Source organism: Episyrphus balteatus, chromosome 3 (genome assembly GCF_945859705.1).
Source record: "Episyrphus balteatus chromosome 3, idEpiBalt1.1, whole genome shotgun sequence".
Classification (NCBI taxonomy): Eukaryota; Metazoa; Arthropoda; class Insecta; order Diptera; family Syrphidae; genus Episyrphus; species Episyrphus balteatus.
In genome coordinates this window covers 6,292,489-6,308,569 of record NC_079136.1, presented here as the reverse complement: position 1 = coordinate 6,308,569, position 16,081 = coordinate 6,292,489, and the positions used below count along the sequence as shown (strand labels likewise).

General features: G+C 29.2%; 1 protein-coding gene across 1 annotated transcript in view; it reads left to right on the top strand.

Annotated features, from left to right (window-relative positions):
- LOC129914006 (pyrokinin-1 receptor) overlaps positions 1–16,081 on the top strand; it is a 219,961-nt gene that overhangs the window by 57,444 nt on the left and 146,436 nt on the right. The window lies entirely within an intron of this gene.

The window sequence follows — 16,081 nt, the reverse complement described above, 5'->3', positions numbered from 1 at the left end:
ACGGGCAGAAAACGACTCATTTTCGAAAATGTTTGTAGTTTCGAAAAAGTAGCTGAAGTCCTTGACATAGGCGTTAAACATAAGAGAATAGGGAAGCGACAAAAGAATCATTCGAACCCTTCGATTCAAAGAACAGAAAAGAATATTTTCGTGTTACTATTTTCAATCTTTACCTCGATTTCTATGTAATGGGCCTCGGAGAAAAATGTACAAACCATGAAAACATACTAGAAGGGTTTTCGGTTCTGTCAAAGGATTCTTCGTCTGAAATAGACAAAGCAGCTAAAGAGTTTAATGAAACTCTCTAGTGGCACATCTTCCACCTTTACCAACTCAGTATAGAAATATTGGTCACAATTTTTGTTCTAGTGCCAAGTTGAAAAATTCGAAATTATGAAATTTTTACTAAAATTTTAAAAAGATTTTCTCCATGAAAATAATATTTAATTATTAATTGTTGATTTTAATAAAGTTTTTTCATGAAACAGTTTAATAAGAAAATCTGTTAGTTTTAAGGTGGTCCTGGTCATATTTTTCTCTGTGTGAAGAACTAAAAACTCAGAAAAGATAATTGATGAGAAGGAATAATACTTCCTTTATGAACTCATTGAAAGCGCTCGAAAGCTGCCCCGAAAAAAGTTTTCCTAACATTTTATTAAAGATATAAGCTACACTGCTGGTTTCAACGTCAACTACCTAAAAACTTTATCCAATTTTAAGAGAATAAAAACAGTACAGAGAAGCATTATTAAAACTTAAAAACAAATTTGCGGACTAGATCTATCCCCCCCCTTAGCGAAAAGCTATCTACGCCACTGCATAGCTTGAATATATAGTATCACTAGCTGACCCGGCGGACTTCGTTCCGCCATTTCTTGTATTTATTTCTAATTTTAGACTCTGTAATTAGTTAATTTTCAAAGTAAAAAGATTATCAAAACTTGAAAAGTTCATAAAATGAGTTTATAAATGTTAACTTTTAAACTTTTAGCAAAAGTGGCCTATGCAAAAAACTCATGCATGCGCATGATTAAAACCTATATTTCCTATAAATTTGAGATTTTTTGCAGACTTTTAAAAATTCCAAAAAAATAAAAGACTACTCAAAAATGTCCCTAAAAATTAGGTTGTTTTTCAAAAAATTTTATTTCAAAATACAGGGCCTATGAAAAAAATCCGTTTTAGACCCCTCATTTTTTTTTTTAAATATCTTTCTCATGGTGTAACTCAAATTTCTGTGCAAAATTTTGCGTACCTCTAATTAGTCTTTTGTCGAAGGTCTATGACTGCAAAAAAATCTTCACAACTTGGTTTTGAAATTTTTTTGAATTTTTTCAATACCTTTTTTAACTATTGAATAAATTTGTCTATCATTTAAAAAAAAGTCAACTCTTTACGACTTACCGTTTAGAAAATAGCCTCTTTTTTCAATGTCGTGTCACCCCTATTTACCCTATAAAATCTTGAATTTGTTTTGCCTTAAACCTTCTCCTCTTATGCCTCTTTGATTTCAAAAAAAAAATAAGAAAATGAGTCAGTCTGTGTGGCCGGTTAGCGAACGTACACAAAACCAAACTTTAATATATACAATAGATAACAAATGGATTCATGACAGTAAAAAATGTAATTTTTTGTGTTTTTTTGCTGTGGATTGCAATATTTTAAATTTTTCATACATTTTTTGAATCCATAGGTACGTACATATTTCTTGAAAAAAAGCGAAAACGATCAATTTTCATCAAAAAAAGGAAAAAAACTTATAATTTTTTTTTCACACGCTATTGAATCAATTTTTTTCAATGACAACATATAAAAAATTTTATATCATGAGAAAGCTTATTATTTCACCTTTCTCATGACGGTTCAATCTTATTTCTGAGATGACTACAAAAGAAGTTAGAATTTTTTAAAGCCAACCACGTCGAAATAACACACTGAGATTACGGTACTTCCCTCACTGCAACGCACTGGTGACTCCTCATGGGCAACAGATGCCCACAGGTATTTTGAGGTATTTCTGAAGTTTTTTAATGTACCATTGTAAGGCTTGTAGTTAATGTAGCGTTATGTGTGATATATCAAATGAAAGGTAATATTATCAGGATGCTCAATAAAGATAAATCAAATTTTTGTAAGCTCCAGATCAAAAGATGTAACGTGTTGAAAAATAGAGTTTTATTTTACCGATATTTCAAATTTGTCATTACAAAATTAATTGAAACTTTGTACAAATATAGTCTTGCCTATTATCTATCTACACTGTAAATTTCATTCATTTATCTATTGAAGAAAAAAAGATAAAAATAAAAAACTGTTAAAAACGGCCAAAAAACTTGGGACAAAAAAAAATTGTTTTTCCCGTTATTCGGTCAAAAATCGATTTAAAAATTCAAAAGTTTGTACATGCATGCGCATGATTAAAACCTATATTTCCTATAAATTTGAGATTTTTTGCAGACTTTTAAAAATTCCAAAAAAATAAAAGACTACTCAAAAATGTCCCTAAAAATTAGGTTGTTTTTCAAAAATTTTTATTTCAAAATACAGGGCCTATGAAAAAAATCCGTTTTAGACCCCTAATTTTTTTTTTAAATATCTTTCTCATGATGTAACTCAAATTTCTGTGCAAAATTTTGCGTACCTCTAATTAGTCTTTTGTCGAAGGTCTATGACTGCAAAAAAATCTTCACAACTTGGTTTTGAAATTTTTTTGAATTTTTTCAATACCTTTTTAAACTATTGAATAAATTTGTCTATCATTTAAAAAAAAAGTCAACTCTTTACGTCTTACCGTTTAGAAAATAGCCTCTTTTTTCAATGTCGTGTTACCCCTATTTACCCTATAAAATCTTGAATTTTGTTTGCCTTAAACCTTCTCCTCTTATGTCTCTTTGATTTCAAAAAAAAAAATAAGAAAATGAGTCAGTCTGTGTGGCCGGTTAGCGAACGTACACAAAACCAAACTTTAATATATATAATAGATGACAAAATAAAGAGCATGTAAAAGCATGTACATTCTTCGGTGCAGGGAAATAATTCCACGGGAATCTGCTCCACATGGGAATTTATTCCACTTCAAGTGGGAATCTATTACACTTTTTGAAGTGGAATAAATTCTCACCGTGGAAGGGAATTTACTACACCAATTTTTGTGTGGAATTATTACCCACCAAACTGTAGAAAATAGATTGATTTCTGAATATTTTAAGAACCATTTGAATTCATATTAAGCAATATTTTTATGTATATGGAAATAGAAGGTTTAGTTTTACCAAAATATTTTATTATTATAAAACTACGTTGTATTCTTTTTTCAAAACAAACGATTATAGAGTTTTTCTTTCAATTGAAGTTGGTTGGACGGAATTCTTAATTATGTAACTACATCTTGTGGATATAAGCAATTATATGGATAATGATGCTATGAAATAACGCCAAGTAAAATAAGGCCAACATTAGAAGCGAAACGGAAAAAAATTTGTTGACATGAGAATCTACTCAAATTTCACAACCGAGCGAAAAAAAATTTTGACCACGACGGGAGAATCAATTTTGAGGTGTGAAAATAAAAATTCGCGCGAATGCCATGAAAATGGTTTATAAACTGAAGGTACTATCCATTTCCGCAAAAACGCAGCTTTTTTCCAGATGGCATATACAATACAAACATAAAGTAAAATCATTCTCCAAAATGACAAGAAATAAATCACCAAAATTGAAGGTGAAGGTATTTCCCAATTAAAAGTGTAATGAATTCTCACTCGGGGCGGGAATTTATTCCACTTCAAAAAGTGGAACAGATTCCCACATAAGGTGGAATCAATTCCCATGTGGAGCAGATTCCCGTGGAATTATTTCCCTGCACCACATTCTTCTAGTTTTAGGATATTAGAACCAAATATTTTATTTCAAATGGTGAAATAGGAAAATCATTGGAACTATCGAAAACCACATTTTCATACATTTGCGATCAAAATAGACCTTTTTACAGTTTTTTTTTCAAATAAACTCAAATTCTTGTGAGTTTATTTCAACATTTTATTAATTATTATCGTTTAAATTTTAGATTAAAAAAATTAAAAACAGAGAAAAGTATCCAAAAATGGTACGAAAAGATTTTTTTTCCAAAATTTAACATTTTGTAAATACTGCAAATTTGAACAAAGCCGTAAATCCAAAGTTCTTGTTCGCATACATAAATCATTTTAAGCAAATAATCGAGATAGTTTCGTATTGTATTAAAATATTTGAAATATGCATTGAAATACTTTAAAATAATGTGTAATATGGCCATATTGTATGAACTTGATCCTTACCTACTCTTGCATATGGGGTTTAAGAAAATAGTAAGTATATGCTACAGTGCATGCAGACAACATTTAAATAATGTGAACTACAGCTAGATATTATTACAAAAAGCACCCTAGTAAAAATTAAATAAACTCTCTATAGATGAAGAAAAATCTTCTTGTCGTTAATAAAAACAGAAAAACAAAATCCTTTCAAATATACCTACATAAGAATCAAACATTCAAAAATAAATGTTCAATTCAAAATATTACAAAAATTAAAAATAAATTCAATTTGAATATTACAGAAACAAAAATAAACAAACACACTTCTAACACAAAACAAAACTAATACAAATACACCAAATATAAATAATATAGTAGTTGTGGTTACTTAGTAACCAAAAGTCCTTTTAAGGAATTTTTCGGCCATCGAATACACAATCCTAAAACGATTGTGGCGCCACTCTTGTAACGATTGTAGCGCCACCCCTCAAACAAAGCGGATGTTTTGTCCGGTGTCACTTCTATATATAATTATTCAATGATACTGGTCCCATACAAAAGCAACTTGTTTTACAAAAATCAAATAAAAAAAATATTCTTCGTTTGAAGTAATAAATTTCAAATTTAAATCAGTTTTTTTTTTTAAGAATCGGAATTTGTATACGTATTTTTTGAATAATTCTGTTATAAGCGGTCTTCAAATCCTTTGGTATTTAGAAAAGTTATTTGTGGTGCAATGATGAAAATTTTTAAAAACATTCTATATATTCTTAGCGAAGAAACTTGTGAATTTTTGTAATCCTTCATGATCACAAAACGCTTAAAAAATTTGCTCAAACCAAGAACCACGCAAGAATGCATTCATTTAAAAGTTAAAAAAAATCAAGAAAAAGGTATGTAAAGAACTTTATTTAATTTCTTCAACAATTTGTCATCAGTTGTTCTTTTGAAATCGTATATCTAACCTCTGTGACATCAACCACCTTATATTTGCATGTTTTAGTTTCTCAAAGGGAAAGTTTTTTCTGCTTCAATTTCCTTAACCTCAGCAGTATTGAATTATCATCTTTTGTTTCGTAACTTTTTTTTGGTCAAATGTCTGGTGTTTCAAAGAGTAATAAAAACAATTACTTTTATCAATTTAAATGAACAGCTCTCAATTTTACTGTTCTTCTGAAGGAGAAAGTATTTTAAATCATCCTCATAAACATTTCATGAGTTTTTTAAGTGCATTAAAAGATGAATTACACCCCTTAGAGACATAACATTTTATTTTACTGTTTCATCAGAATGCACAGTGTGGATAAGATTGACAACATTTTAAATGCCCTAAGAGATAGAGACATAACACTTCTCTGAAAAAAGGATGCCTGCAGCTTTTCATTGCTTTGACAATGTCAAACCTATAAAAAGAAAAAGACCAAACTCATCATGCCCGTAATTTTCATTTGAATCTTTTTGGCCTGATAAAGTTTTTTGAGTTAAATAGATAGCTTTATATCTAACCATAACCAACTAACATAGGACTGATGGTTCTTAAGTTCATCGAGATTTAAAATAAAAAAGGTAGGTAAGGTAGGTACAAATGACAACTTATTCCCCATGTATGAAGGTTACATTCGTTTAGGATTAGTAACAAGGAACATGGGTTTCATTGAACAAATAGAATGTGTTTTACATTGAAATTGTATTTATGGTTGTCGTTATATGCTTGTGTTCTAAGCTTCAACATGATTTTCTCTAACCACATCCGTTTTGAGAATAATCTGTCATAAATTTTGTGGTAGGATTCCCTTTCGGTTAATAGTTTGTAGGGAGTTTGATAAGAGCCTACCCAAGCGTTACCATAATCAGGTTTTGTTCAGTGAACTTTTTTCAAAACTTTTTGCTAACAACATATGTACAAAATTACTTCATATTATAATAATCCTACAATATTTGAAATATTTAAATTTAGGAATGAGTTTACATAATTGAGTTATTTAATTTATTTATTATTTAAACAGTGATGGACTTCGGTAATTTTTGTATGTGATCCTCGCAGTTAATTTTTTTTGTTATTTGTAGAAAGCTTAAATTATATTTTTGCTCTACATTGCACAATTATATGATTTTATATAATTTTAATTTGTTAAAAAATAGAGGTTGTCTGTAAAGCCGGTTTACGGACGATGATTTTACGTTATAACCTCGTAAGAAAACAAGTTGTGTGCTTTTAAAATGATTCAATGGAAGTGTTTATTTATTTCAAACAATCATAATTTACAAGAAAAAGCTAAAAAAATTACCTTTTTTCTTTTCTCATTATATTAATTTTTTTATTTTAAAAGCGTACAAAAAAAATGAACCATTAAAAAGCCAAATATTTCTTCTAAATAATAAAACCATTTTTAAATTTTTACAATGAGCAAAAAGTATTAGAATAATTTATTAAAAACAATCATTTCTTATGAAAAAAGTGAAAAAAATCATTTCCATCACCCAAAAATTCTTTTTTTTTTGATAAAACAACCTATATAATAAATTTTATACCACCTGAAAGCTTATTGCTTTAGCTCATATATATCGATCATGTCTATTAGGCATCTACAAAAAGAGCTAGAATATTTTGAACTCGATCAATTTTCATCAAAAAAAGCAAAAAAAAAACATATAATTTTATGTTATCACGCTATTGAATCAATTTTTTTTTGGCAACCTATAAAAAGTTTTATATCATGTAAAAGTTTATAATTTCACCTTTCATATGACGTTTCAATCTTATTTCTGCGATGCCTTGAAAAAAAGTTAGAATTTTTTAAAGCCAACCATGTCGAAATTCCAAACTGAGATTACCAAAGGTGTTTTGAGGTATTTCGCAAGTTTTTTAATTTAAAATTGTGTAGCTTGTAGTGAATGTACAGTTATGTGTGATATACCAAATGAAAGGTACCATCATCAGAATGCTCAATAATGTTAAATCAAATTTGTATCTGCTTTAGATCAAAAGATAGAACTTGTTGAATAATAAAACTTTATTTTACCGTTATCTAAAAATTGTGACTACAAAATTGCACAGATATAGTCCTGTCTATTATCTATCTACAATATAAATTTCATTTATTTATCTATTGAAGAAAAAAAGATAAAAATAAAAAACGGCTAAAAAAGGTCAACAAATTTGGGACAAAAAAACTTGTTTTTCCCGTTATTCGGTCAAAAACCATTTTGAAATACCAATTTTTTGCACATGTATGCGCACAGTCATAGACTACATGTTCTATAAGCACCCAAAAATACCCCAAAATAAGTAGGTGTTTTTCAAAAATTCATACTTCGAAACGCAGAGACTTAAAAAAAATCCGTATTAGACCCCTAACTTTTTTTACTTGCTCTATAGGGCAAGTATTGGTTTCGTGTAGAAAAAAAAAATCGAGGTTTTAATCAAAACCATCATTACGATTATAGAGAAGATCAAAAAAGTGGTTTTTGTCATGCCGTCCGTCGGTCTGTGCGTCTGTGCGTCTCGTATGTGCGTCTGTGCGTCCATCTGTACATCGAGCTAGGGCCTTAACGGATGGATGGATTTGCTTGAAACTTGGTACAGATGATTTTTACGTAATTTCCTAGGTCCGTTTTTTTTTTTTATTTTTTTAATATCTCCTTTTTAACGCATATCTCCCATATAACGTTTTCGAGGTATTGCAATTTTCTCGAAAACGACTCTAACGATTTTGATAAAATTTGGTGTGCGTAATAGTCTTATTGATTCTAACAAATCTGCGTTTTTAGTTTTTCTCAAAAAATGCGGAGAACTGAAATATGGCGTTGCCGTTTTTCAAAAATTTACTTTATTTTTTAAGGTTCATATATTTTATCAAAGCATAAGTCAATTTTATTTAAAATTTACAGATATCATTTTGAAGTGTAAAATGTAAAAAAAGTTGTGGAAAACAAAAATTTAATTGAATTTTTTTAACTTTCGATGTTTTTTTTTAATTTTTTTTTCTAGATATTTAAGATAAAGATACTTTGAACTACAAAAGCAAGTACGTGTCGTGCATTTTATTTTATTATCTTTCGAATGACGTTTTTCAAATTGTCAAAAAAAAATTTCCCTACCCATAATTACTACTTTGTCAAAGTCCTACCTCATGTTTTAGTTTTAGAAAACCATTAATAGCTTGGTTTTGAAATTTTTTTAGAATTTTTTCAATACCATTATCAGTCTTGCAATAAATTTATCTATTGATTTAAAAAAAAGTCCAACTCTTTTTTACATTGTCGCGTTTAGAAAATAGCCAATTTTTTGAAATTTTGTTTTACCCCTATTTACCCTATTAAAAGATGGAATTTTTTAATATCCTTCAAATGTATTTAACTTTAGGTTATTATCTTTGAAATAAGCTATAGAAGATTTTTGTATCTCTAATAGTTTATTTATAATTTTGAATTGAAATTTTTGCCGCACTGCTAAAAATTTCAAGTGGAACGTAAGAAAATGGCTTCACTTTTTCGTGGTGGCTGCCATGGTTCATCGGTTTATAAGACGTTATCACGTCAAAAAAAAAAATAAATTATAAATATGTACTCTTTTAGAAATATTTAAATGCCTTAGTATTTTAAGCAAATTTTAACACAAAAAATCATGTACGTGTGGCCGACTCAGCCATGCATTTTACTTTTATAAACGCAGCATTAAAAAATATTTTTTCGAAAACAAAGCACTAAAAATACATAAACTCATTAAAGTCATTCCTAATTTTATCTAGAAGTTGGATAAATAAGGAAATATTAAAATTGTTTATCACAGAACATTAATTTGTTTTAGGTACTTCCTAGAAATTATTACCAATTAATTATCACCATCAACGGGCAAAAACATTTCATGTAAATAGGATTTTATCACAAAAAATTAATCCTTACAATCCGTCACTAGAGAGATACTTTGTAGAAATAGCATCAAATCATCAAAAAGTGTGTTAAAAACACAGGAAATATCATCAAAAAGAATCGCTTTCTTTGAGTTCATTTCCTCTTGAATTAATCAAAACATTTGAAATTATTTCGCATTAAAATAATGTTTATAAAACAACATCAACCCAAAAACAACAAAAAAGTGTTAGTTTAAGTTAGAAATTTTTTAATAACCTTAAGCAATTTACTTTCGAGATCTATGGACACTTAAAATTTTAATAAGTTTTTGTTTTGACCAAGATTATGGCAACAATCATAAATTTATTGCTGACGTTTGGGCTGAAAGTGTCTGTTTCAAAATAGATACAGGAATACAAAATAATATCTCTACGACGTCATGCTGAAATAAATAAATAAGATACTTAATGAGTTTGGATCGTTAGAAAATTTATAGATGGATACAAATATATAATATACCTATACACAAAATATGTATATCTTTAGCAAGCAACTTTTGATTTAAATTATTTTTTGGAAAATTGATAAATCTGTAAAGAAACTGGAAAAGAAACGAGAGAACATTTTTTGCCAAATAAATTCATCTACATTGTCATAATTAAGACCATAACCTTTGAAGAAAAAATTATGGAATTCTTTTCCCTCTCTCTTAATTAAAACAAAAAGTATCGAATGTACCAAAGTTAGAAAAAAGTGTTATGGTATTATGAAATTATACATCAATATAAAAACTTGACAACATCTAATGGGTAAAAAAATTCCTTTCATAGGTAACTTTATACATTAAAGGATCTTAATTTTGCAAAAATACAAATTTTTCTGCTTTTAAATATTATATCTAACCAATATCTACCTTATCTTAATTTTGCCAAAGTAAACTTTACAGTATGACTGGATAGGCAGAAATATGGACTCAAGGTTTGCACACATTAAATTTAAACTTTCTTTCAAAATTCTTTGTGAGACGTTATTATTACACTAAATTTGAAGGTTATTTTGCCGATAAGCGATGATCTTCCGTCGTCTCTTGCCAGGAAGAGGCCCATGGTGCTCACTGCTGAGATAGTAAGTTCTTGATGGATTAAAATCCAGGCTGTTTTGTTGTTTTTAATCCAGACCCTTATTCGACTTGAAAGACGAACCCAGGAGCTTAAATGGAGAGCTGTTCTCAAGGGTTTGTCCTCGGTAATGTAATTCTTTACCATAGAGTCTTAAACTTCCCTATCGGAAATATCCTACTTTTCCATTGGAATCATTTTTCTGGAATTCACCATTATATCGATTAACAGTAACCAACTCTATTGAAAAAAAAAAGATCAGTGTGATATATGAGAAAAGATACCTACCACACGTTTGGTGTGATACCGCCAAAAGAATCAAGGTACTTTTGTTTGCTATGATCTTGAAGTCCCATTTGGCTCATTTGCCTTCTAGACTTTCCAGTCATAAGTGGGCAGGTCTGGATTGTTGCTTCGAGTTTTCGAATTATCCGGAGTATTACACCTAGCGAAGAGCTTCCTTTAAAACTTAAACACTACCTCTAAATTTCCCCCTAGCCCGATTACAGCCAGCTTACATAAAGATTATGGTCTTTATAAGCAATTACCTAAAACTGACATCGGTGCCAGCCGCCATCTCTTATAATCTCCAGTGTATTGGAATTGGTCTTTACCACACTGCCAATCGATCCTGACATCGATAACGCTTACGCTGATATAGAGTGCTATTGTTTTTTGACGTGATAACGTCTTATAAATCGATGAACCATGGCAGTCACCACAAAAAAAGTGACGCCATTTTCTCCCGTTCCACTCTAGCACTTTCGCAGTGCTAGCTTATTTAAAAGATAATAAAAAAAAGGGGTCTGATACGGATTTTTTTTTACTCCGCGTTTCGAAATATGAATTTTTGAAAAACACCTACTTATTTTGGGGAATTTTTGGGTGAGTTTTTATTTTTTTAAATTTTTGTAGCATTCAAAAAATCTCAAGCTTATAGAACATGTAGTCTATGACTGTGCGCATACATGTGCAAAAAATTGGTATTTCAAAATGGTTTTTGACCAAATAACGTGAAAAACAAGTTTTTTTTGTCCCAAGTTTTTTTAACCTTTTTTAGTCGTTTTTTATTTTAATCTTTTTTTTTCTTCAACAGGTAAATAAATGAAATTTATATTGTACATAGATAATAGGACAGGACTATAGTTTCAATTTCAATCATTTTTGTAGTCACAATTTTGAGATAACGGTAAAATAAAGTTTTATTATTCAACAGGTTCTATCTTTTGATCTAAAGCAAATACAAATTTGATTTAACTTTATTGAGCATTCTGATGATGTAACCTTTCATTTGGTATATCACACATAACTGTACATTCACTACAAGCTACACAATAATAAATTAAAAAACTTGCGAAATACCTCAAAACACCTTTGGTAATCTCAGTTTGGAATTTTGACATGGTTGGCTTTAAAAAATTCTAACTTTTTTTCTAGGCATCGCAGAAATAAGATTGAAACTTTATATGAAAGGTGAAATTATAAGCTTTTACATGATATAAAATGTTTTATAGGTTGTCTAAAAAAAATTAATTCAATAGCGTGAGAACATAAAATTATATGTTTTTTTTTTTTGCTTTTTTTGATGAAAATTGATCTTGATGATGGAAATGATTTTTTCACTTTTTTCATAAGAAATGATTGTTTTTAATAAATTATTTTAATACTTTTTGCGCATTGTAAAAATTTAAAAAATAGTTTTATTATTTAGAAGAAATATTTGGCTTTTTATTTTTAGTGGTATAATTTTTTTGTAAGCTTTTAAAATAAAAAAAATTGAGAATAGAAAAAAGGTAATTTTTTTTTAGCTTTTTCTTGTAAATTATGATTGTTTGAAATAAAGCATTTTAAAAGCACACAACCTGTTTTCTTACGACGTTATAACGTAAAATCATCGTCCGTAAACCGGCTTTACACACAACCTCTTTTTTTTAAATACTGGGTGCTTCAGTTCTGGAATGGTTCCCTCTATAAATCAGCATCAACGACTTTGAACATTTTCGAGGCACTTTTTTGAACATTTGTACTATTTAGAGTTTAGACCATAACAAGTATTTCCCGACCTTCAATCGTACTCAACCATTGATTTTTGAGATCACTGATGTAGTTTATGTAATTAGCTCTGAAACAGGGCCCAGAATTCAAAAAGTGCTGATCTTGTCTGGTCACAGTATCCTGCATTCCGATTTATGTATGTATGTGTGCCTAAAAACATGTGTCGGCGGGAATAGTTCTGTCCGGTACAATGCCAGATTTCTGATTCATCAGCACGTGTTATAGGAACCCTGAATTTTAACTTTGGTTCAGTAGGTACAAATGAGGCTGCTATGGTGATTGGCAGGTAGGTACTTGTTTTGCGCCTTATGATACTTCGGACCACTAGTTTCAACTGAATGCAGTACTGATCAGAGAGAAAGACTTCTTATAAAAAAGGTGCTAATGAAGTTCCTGGCTATTCTAAGGTAATAACGCAAGTAGCACACTGGTGTATAAATTGGTGTAAATTCATTAATTTTGGTGTAAAATTGAGGAAATTGAAAAAATATGGTGTATTTCTCAAAATAAGTGGTATACAAATTATACCAGTGTCTTTTCTGTACAAAATTTCAACTTTTTTTTAAGATTCCGTGCAAAAAATACCCCGATATTCAGTTGTTTTTATAATATACCATTAATGGTGTATAAAATTATTCGATTCTGAAATCAACCAAAACTGTATACTTTGTACACTCTCTTTGGTGTAGGAAGCACACCCTGTGGACATAAAATTCACCAGAATGCATAGTTGGGAGACGCCATATTTTTCAATGGCCGCCATTTAAAAAAAGTAGACAGCAATTAATTATTTTTCTATAATAGTATATTTATCGACCTAATTATCCCGCAATTTGGTTTTTTCGATGCGGTATATTATATTATAAAAGAACTCTTCTAAAAAAATGTAAAAACAACAAAAAAATTATAATTTTTGAAAAACTAATTTTTAAAATCGAACAAAAAAATCATTAATTCACTGACATTTTTGAGGCGCTCGATTTTTAGAGGGGGTAGTATCTAAAATTAGTAGACAGAATGTGTTTCGTTTTTAAATTAGGCAAACAAATTCATATTTAACCATTGCTTTCTTATGACAATATTATGAAAGTGAATAAAAATTCATTTTCATTTACTTCATAAGAAATGGTGTGAATTAGAATTTATCAAACTGTTTGAGGTAAAAAATAAACTTTGGTTAAAAATTTAAATCAGAATAATTTAAATTGTGTATTTTATCCGTAGATTTATTGTGTATTTTTCAATTTCAAAGGGATCATTTTCACCAAAAACCAGATCATTTAATATACCACTAGCGCAATTTATACACCAAAACCGGTATATTTTTTTAACCACCGGAGTTTATTATATACCAGAAAATGGTGTATTTTTTATATTCAAAATGCATATCACGAAAGTGCAAAAAATACACCAAATATTTTGGTGTATTTTCCAATTTTGTGCTACTTGAGAAATGCTTCAAAATGCGAACGGATTTTATTAATAGAAATTGGCTCTTGAACACCGAAATAATGTCATATTTTTGATTTATTTAAGACCTATTATGACCTTGTGTTGAAGAGAACACTATACCATTTCGGAGTTCATTCGTCCAATAATACTTTTGCTCTGCTCGTTTACGAGCCGATAAAAAGATAAGGCGATCATTTGAGCATCAAATTTGTATTATAAAATAAAGTTGAATTCCGACCTGGAAATATTCTACCTATATGATTTTGACCCATTCATAAAAATTCTATGAAATTTCAATTTTTTTTTCGAGTAAACTATTGTTGTTTTTGTTTTTTTTTTCTAACCTACAGGTTTTAGAGCTCATGGCACAACCACTTAATTTGTGTGCAGATTTTAATCGTCTTAACTTTAATTTTTACTGACCAAAATCCAACCCTTTTGTTTTCTAAAATCCCTTAAGGAAATGTCTAGAGCGTTGAATTACCATATGCATGATGTTGATGGTTTTGAATGCAGCCTAAACCAGCTAAAAGTTTTTATTTTGTTCAGGAATAGCCTTTAGTCTGTTTTAATGGTGGCTTGCCTCTAAACGTAAGCCCATTGAAGTTAACAGAATATTCTTTGTCTCGTTAATTTACTGAACCAGAAGCTTCAAATTCTACCTAAAACTACTATCCACACAGCTTTTAAATCTGATTTAAATTATATGGGATACAATCTTTTTTCATTTCGCAACCAACATCAAATAAAAAACTCTTTGTTTTTTTTGTTTTTGGTATCTGAGTTCCCTATTTAAACAAAAAAAAAGCAAACAAATGTGTTCTTTTTCTTCCGGTTCATGTATATTCATATTTTTTTTCTTTTGCTTCCGAATTAGCTGTCAGTTTTAATACAATTATAATTATCATTTTAATTTTTTTTTTGTTCCTGCAATCAAACGTATATTTCATTTTTCAACAGAAAAGCACGTCATGTTGACTTGGGAGGATATTGATAAGATTATTTAGAAAAAATAATAGAATATGCCATGATTGCGAATGGTCTGCCTTTTATTGTGTTAATGAAGAATCAGTCATCTGAAGGAAAGAGAGAAGGATTCCAAACCTACATAGACAAAAAAAAGTAATCAACCAACTCAATTAGCTCTGTGCACATTGAAAAAAGTTTTTATATTTCTAACATCCCCTCATCTTCTTAATATGATTTTCTTTCTCTCGACTGTTGGATTCAAAAAGATTGAGGAAAATTCTCAAAAAATGCCGGCACAATTTTTAATTAAAATCAAAAAGTCCTTTCATGAACCTTAAAGAAAATTTATCTTTTCTGTCTATGAACTTGGGTCGGTTAGGTTATTTCAAATTATTTCTCCAAGAAGAAAAAAATTAAACCCTTAAACATTTTCTGTTAATCAAAACTAAAATCTCAAACTTATCATGTAAATGCTTTTTTCTGTGCAATGCCAATAGGAAGGGAATTTTTAAATTTGAAAATGATAGGTGTCTTCAACAATTCATTGGAAAACATTGAAAAATTAATAAGCTTACATGTTTAAAAGGTTGAAGTATTTAGTCATTCACTTTTGTAAATACTATTACTGTTACGTCAGTCAATGTCATACATTTCTTAGAAAAAATAATACAAACACATTTTTTTCTTGTGAAAAGCTTACATTTTAATTTGTTATTTTGCCCGAGGAAGAATTAACTATAAATGTTCCTTTAGAATGCAATTCTTTGCAATTTATATAATTTTAATGAATAGTATTTGAAGTTTAAAAGTAATAAGATTGCATAACGATTCTAGTGTTTTTTTTTTTTTTTTTAAGAATTAAATAGTATTCTGAATTTTCTTTCGAAAACATTTGAAGTAATTATCCCAAAAGTATTCTTAAAACTTAAAAATAAAATAATAATGAAGAAAAATAATTGCATTGCTGGATTGGGGAAATATTTATAAATTCTGGGCTCTTATCAGAGCCCAGAATACCTACAAATAATACCACATGACTTTGATTTCCATCAATTTATTTTATACATCTCGTTCAATAAAACAAAAATTGTGTATAATACGTATACGCCACAGTGGACATAATTTTTTTTGCACGCAAGCCATTTTTGTCTCTTGTGACAGTAGTCATATTACTCCTATTGATATCCCTACACTGAGGGAAAAAAGAACTTAAAATCAACGAAAACCACGTTGATGCAACTATTTTTCGGAATGATTTTGCGTTGAAGACGAACATTTTAAAATCAAAGTAGAACATCGTTAGTTTATAGTGGTTTGTCGTTATAAAACATCTTTAAA